The sequence below is a fragment of the Cottoperca gobio genome, chromosome 6 (assembly GCF_900634415.1).
Source record: "Cottoperca gobio chromosome 6, fCotGob3.1, whole genome shotgun sequence".
NCBI classification, from domain to species: Eukaryota; Metazoa; Chordata; class Actinopteri; order Perciformes; family Bovichtidae; genus Cottoperca; species Cottoperca gobio.
In genome coordinates, this window is record NC_041360.1 from 20881844 (window position 1) to 20887674 (window position 5831).

Genomic DNA, 5831 nt, shown 5'->3' on the forward strand with positions numbered 1-5831 from the left:
TTTGGTGTTTGTTCTTTATTAAAAATGTGTTCATTTAAAGTGTAATTAGAACATTTCCTGCAGCATTAAATATACAGGTGTATATGAGTCTCTGGTGAGGATCAATACTGAAGTGTGTGACATTCACATTGCTAACATCCTTCATCCCATTTACAAAATAGGCCAAGATTGATGTCTCTCACATACTGCCAGTGTTCCTTGAATCTACTTCCAGAGTTCAAGCCTGACTTCCAATGGCCGCATTAAAACGTTATTTCTGGTTTGACCCAGTCATAGAATTGGATAAACAAATATCCCCAGAGGTCAGACTGGGACGGAACAACAAAACCTTCATCCGCTACTCATCTTCTTACAGTAGCGACAAGTTTAAAACAAACTATTATGGGACGGATGTCCTCATTTCGTTTCCTTTTTAAGAACGAGTGACCCAAAAACCTACATGAAGACACGAACGAGGTCAGCAGTTGAGATCCACATAGCAAATGTGTTCTATTTTCATCCTTAACTCCAACAATGTGAGTTTAATTAATTGAAGGGGGCAAAAGGTTACGGTCAAAAACGCCAAACTAAAAGAATACGGGTAATTTTGACTCAGTTTAAAAGAATTTGTTAAAACCTCAAGGCCTGCTTTGAAGCAAAGCAGAGCGACCAGAGCGCATGTGCCAGTTTTTTGGGACTGAAATTAGCCAATGTTTCCACACAGCTTCAGGCTTAACTTAACAAGGATTTTAAAGTGAAACTCCACATAAAATCTATTTTTAAGCATTTCAAAGTCATTCCCTGTAGGCTTGAAAGGTCAGTTACAATAAAGTCCAATAGTGACCAGTTTTCTCACTGGAAACAAGTATCAACACATCCAAGGACAGTTTTTAAACTGCCACTGTCCATTAGCAAGTTAATGATGTTCCAAATGTATCATATTTCTGTCAAAAATGTTGTTAAAAGCACAACTTGTATTTTACTCCTAACATAAAACCTGTCAAGCTCATTAGTGGGCAACCACATTGGTTTATGCACATTGAAGCGCCCACCTACTGCTCCTCCATTAGTCAGGTCTTTATTTGATGCTTTGTTTATCAAGTAAGTCATTTTTGAGTGAGATGCCAGCAAACTACAATAACAACAAATGAACCAGATTTATCAGGTTTATCAGGCCAGCCAATGGTTGATCTAGGATGGAACATTTCTTACGGAAGCACAAGCTGCATGTGCTACCAAGTGTGAAAACTAATGTCCATGCCTACTCATGAACATGCATGAGGACTGAGATGAAACCAGACATATCTTTGCAGAAATATAAATAAAACATACCGAGCGTATACTGTAGATGGACAGCAGAGTGGTTTAGGATGTGGAGACATTTCTATTGGGGCCCGGCCTCACCTGCATCGCAAAACATACACTGACGGTTCACTCAACATTCAAATAGAAACCAAAATACTTCACGGAGGATCATCAGTATTTGTTTTCCATCACGGTCTCAACAAAAAAGGAGCTCCTGGCTTTATTTGTAGCGAGCAAACTTTGTTGCGTTTCACTTTCTCCCCTCCTCCCTCTCTTTACCCTTCACAGGCTCATAATAAGATAAGAGTCGCTTCCTTGACGCTCAGCAACCAATCAATAGGACAAATGGCAACCACGTGAGTGTGATACCGTGGAAATGTATGTACTTTTTCCACCATGAAAACCGGAAGCGATTGTACCAAACAGAATTGAACTGACCGCAGTCACTGTGCTCCACGTAGGACAAAACTACAAACTTCTTTGAGACGACTTTTAGCTCTAAAGAAGTGTTTTCATACAGGGAAGAAAAGAACCTGTGTTCACATAGGGATCCTGTTGAACATAGGTAGACTCTGTTATTCTATGAATAAGCTTTGAGTGGCTGATTGACAGCAACTCCCCATAAAGGAAATGACGATACTTACTAATCCCAATCAAGAATGGGCCGCCAGTTACATGATGGACAACTTTGCACCCTAATGAGACAACACGTGCCAAAACCAAAAGGTAAGTAACGGCTCCCCTGAAATATGCTGGAAATAGAGCAAATGTAAAACAAATTCTCATGGCAGCTATGTGACAGAATTGTTGATATTACATCTTCAATGAACAGTGTTGTTGTTTTTGACCCAGCACACCTGCTGGTAATTACTAAAAAAGTGGAGTATAACAGTCTCTGGAGAAAAGCAATTATATTTGTCGTAAGAAAACTGACAGATTCAAACAAACAGCAGCAGACAACACGGAGCAGAGAACACAGTTCATGTCTGGCTCAGGGTAGAAACAAGAGTGTCTGTTTCTAGGTCTTGGAGAGTCAATTGATTGTTGAGGGAGAACATTTCTGCCGCTCGGTTAATTTGATCCACATTTTTTTGCAAGGAGGAGTCGGTGGGTGGCTGGAAGCAATGCAGTCTTTCTGGGGTTTGGTCCTGATGAGTAGGACAGCACCCCCCAGCTCATGCTGGCCAGACACAAGCTGCAGGCCTTGGAAGAAGACAACATCAAATACTTCTACAGTATGGTGCAGAGCAGGATTTAGGTTTCTTCTATCACACATTGAAACTGTTATCCTAAGTCTGAAATTGGCCTTTGTAAGCTAGTCTGAGCTATAAAAGTAGCCTTTAAGCCTCCTATTTATAAATCCCTCCTACATCAATATTTATTTTTGTCACACTGACAGTGAACTACGTAAAATTACATCAATCATCGTCTCAAGTCATTATTTCTTTTGGGAAGTTTTCTCTCAAAGAGCAAGATAATTGTCCTTGGAACAAGAACAGGTCTCTTTTTTGTTTTAATGCAAATTCCAGTTGTCTAAGTCAGAGGCGAGCGAGAACAAAGCTCAGCAGTAATAATACGAGCAGAGGACAAACAATAAAAAGCAATTGTGTTATATTAAGAATTTAAATGCTTGTGGTAATTAGTCGTCAGTCATATGCAAAGGTTAATACAGACAGCGTTGTGGAGAAAAGGGAAAAAAAAAGTATTTTGAGAATCCAGCGGCTGCACCCCCCGACACTGATATGATCTGAGTTTCAAAGGGATTTTTTTTTATGTCTCCAGAACAAGTTCTGCTTCACTTTTTGACCCTTAAATAAAGGCCAGCTGCTAGACCCTCTGAACCCTCCTCCCTTCATATGTAGAAGGTGAGTCTGTTTGCCCCCGGAGGTGGGGGTTTATTAGTGGAGACGGCATACCCAACTACACATTCAAAATGCCAAACAATCCCAGACCCCTCCCCACATACCCCTTCCGGTCCTTTAAGTGTGACCCCGACTCGATGCCTTGCAGATACGGAGATCTGCATAATGTTGGAGGATATAAGCTATTCTTTACCTCTTGCATGAAGGACAGACTTGAAAAGAGGCCTCTCTCTTCGGAGCCCCCTCGAGCTGCATCTGTTAAAAGCCATCACACGCAGAGGGATTTGGGACATGAAAGCGGAAGAATTTACATGCACTTCAAATCAGTTTACAACTCTTTTTGTCTGCCGAAAAAACGGCTTCATGTGAGGAAAGTGGGGGGATATTCTGCAAATTGAGCGAAAAGCTGGCGGAGGATTTGGCGAGGTCAGTGCTGCCTTGGCGCGTCTGGCTGCTGTTGCAGGCAGGATGTTCCACAGTGAAGGTTTAGGGTGGCTGTTGTAAACCGAGCTGCCCGTTCATTGCAGGAAAAATAAACAGAGGGCTGGGCCTGAAGTAAGTCCTGAGTACAGTGGAGCATGTGTTCCCTTGCTTAGCTGACACATTGTTTTAGAAATAACAGTCTGAGAGGCTGCTTTCCATACCTTTGCACACACACACCTACACACACCTACACACACACAATAATGCTTGGACACACTCGCCGTGTGCACGTTTTTATAAGTCCTCTTTCATTCTTTCTCGCTCTCTCGGAAAGGACTCACACAGGTTCCCTAACTCACAACACTGCAGGACTCCTTTTCCTCTGCGCCGCTGTGATAACATTGTGACTGGATATGGAATGGAATAAACCACCCTCCTTTCCTGCTCAGCTTCCACTCCTCTATCATTCATCCTCCATCCAGCGGGCCCCCTCCACACACACACACACAGCTCTCCATCCCTCTCCTGTCCAGATGACTATTTTTAGCGGCAGCGCTGCTATTCTGGAATTTGTTGCTGACTGGCTGCTGCTGGGTGTCTGGGCGGCGATCTCTTCTGGAATGTCTGGCCCACTCTCAAACCACTCCAGAGTCCCAGCGCAGGGTGGATGGCTCGGGGCTCTGATTACAACTTTAAGCCCGCTGTAGCTGTAGCTCACTTTTCCTCCAGCAGAAACACAAAACTGGAGCGAGGGGAGAGAACTTTCTCTGTCCTATACCACTAAGTTACTGTTATGAATGACTGGCCTTTTGTCTGTGTTTATGTGTGTGCTTTTGTTCTTTTATTGATTTAGTAGTCAGGACAGAAATCCAATGAGTAACTTTATGGGGACACTCCCAGCCAATAAAAAGCCCAACAAATACCCTATCCCAAAATTATGAATAATTAATTTAAGGTAAGGGTTAAAGTTGGTGTTGTGGCATGTTGTGGTTATGGCAGGGCAGCCCCCCTGAATGTCGATGAGTAAATGAGGTGCAGGAGCCACGAGCCACCTACATCCCGGGCCCTTCCAAGTAGACCTAGAGCTGCTCACAGCGCACCGCCATGGAGGAAATGCCAGCAAGCCCCGGGCAGAGGTCCCACATGGGGTTCCTCACCGAGCTGCCGTCCCTGCCTGTCGCTGAGTTGAATCCCCCGGGCAGAGTGACCCCACCGGTTGAGAAGTGTAAAAATATTTGTGGTTTATTATTAAACTGTGGCAGGCCACATGTGATTGCATTTGAGTACAGTCAGAATCCTAACTGAAACGTATTACAATAGATTTGCTGATTGCCAGATAGTCTATGTGGAAAAACCAAATCCAATTTGAATCAAACATTCTGAGACGGGTCCAGACCTGGGTTAGGGTTAAAGTTTGATTAAGTCTCCAGGAAATGAATGAAAGTCAATGCGAACATGTTTTGGTGTGTGTGTGTGTGTGTGTGTGTGTGTGTGTGTGTGTGTGTGTGTGTGTGTGTGTGTGTGTTAGCGCTTGTGTGTGTGGTCCATGAAAAGAAAATAAGCAGCACTAATGGGAAGTTTTTCCTGTCTTGGATCAGGCTTTAGGGGTTTCAAAGCAAAATTGTTTGCAGTGGAGAGAACGCCGTCCAAGCCCACCTGTTGCTCATGATTGCAGAGATCCGCTTGAGCTGGGCCTTGTCGAGAGACATCCTGCAGTATGCCACTCAATAACATCAATGGACCAGGCAGGCCCATTCATTCCACAAGATTACCCAAGCAGAGGTGATGCACTACAATGCAAATACAAAATACATAAAGGCATGCCTGAACTGCTAAGCGATGGGGGAGATGCAGTCGGCAGTTGTGCTCATGTTTCTTATCTATCACCCAAACATTCAGAAATGACAGAACTATTTAAGACAATGCTGCTGCTTGTCATTGCAATAAATCCTGGCTCTATAGATGTTTCCCCAAGGCCACAATGTGAATGTACAGGGTGTACTTTACACACGTTTCCATCATATTTAATGAGATAAACCCTGACCTTCCAAATGGCAATGAGAGTTCATACGGTGAGGGAGTGGTTTCCCCCAGGCCAAGTGATTAGGACATGAACAGGAGGGTGTAAAACTAACACAATGGTCTGCAGCCAAATCTTTTAAAGCACATATTCATGCACCTTTTGCCTCTTCAGAAGCCAAGAGGAGGAAATGCTTCTATGGCATGTAAACCCTTTCATTGTAAATCACTGAACTCTGCATC